A 993-nucleotide genomic window follows, 5' to 3' on the forward strand; every position below is an offset into this window, starting at 1 on the left:
AGGCCAGAAATGACAAAGTTTTGAGCTTCCCTGTTATAGCCTATGGGTGAAACATTGAAACAGCATCGGAACAGCGAAACTGTTGTGACAAAATGGAACGGAACAGCGGTTTTGAATCAAAACGAAATTTGAAATGAAATTCTGTTCCACCGAAATGTTGAAATGCAAATAAAAACGGAACGGTGCTATTTCACATAGCCCTATGGCTATCAACATCGCTGAGTAAGAGACCGCCCTTTAAGTAGATGAATGGTGTTATAGTTGAAAAAAAAAATGATATGATTCAATCTAGTTAGAAGATTAAAATCTTTCTTTCATAGTTCTCACCAGAATGTAAAGAGCAGGAAGCTCTTGTATGCTCCCATCCCTAAGATCATTCCTGAGAGAAAACATCTAATAAAAATAAGCATCTTACTCTGAAAAAGTTGGATATGCTCTGCTTGTGGATTGCTATAACTGGAATAGAATAATTCTCAAAGTATATGATTATAGCCTAATTTGAGTAGAACAATTCCTGAAGTATCTGATTTCCTCTTACTTAATGCCTGGGTAAAGTTATTTTCAGCTTGTTCACCTGGAAGACCTTGCATTCAGAGTGTAAAACACTTGCAACCATCTTCAGTTTAGAATGAAAGTAAAATAATACATTTTTAAAGTAAAAATAACAACTATAAAATATTGGTTCATGTTTTCTGAGATGGAGTTAGTTAAAACTAGATTTTCAGGTGTAACTGCAGAGCGGGATTAGAGGACTGGAGTTTTAATTTCCTTTAGACAGTAATACAATTGTCAATGTTTAAAGTACCCCAAAATATTATATACCTGTGAAGAATCGGAGGATACTTACCTAGGGTGGGCCCCTGCCCATGAGCATGGGTCCGGCAGGAGCAACACAGCCATGCTACAGCTGGAGGTGAGTGAACTGGCAAGACGACGGGCAGGTAGGGTGGTTGCCATACCCAGCCCAGAGACTGAAGTCCCCGGGACCAGAGC

The sequence above is a fragment of the Alligator sinensis genome, unplaced genomic scaffold, assembly GCF_000455745.1.
Source record: "Alligator sinensis unplaced genomic scaffold, ASM45574v1 scaffold1037_1, whole genome shotgun sequence".
NCBI lineage: Eukaryota > Metazoa > Chordata > Crocodylia > Alligatoridae > Alligator > Alligator sinensis.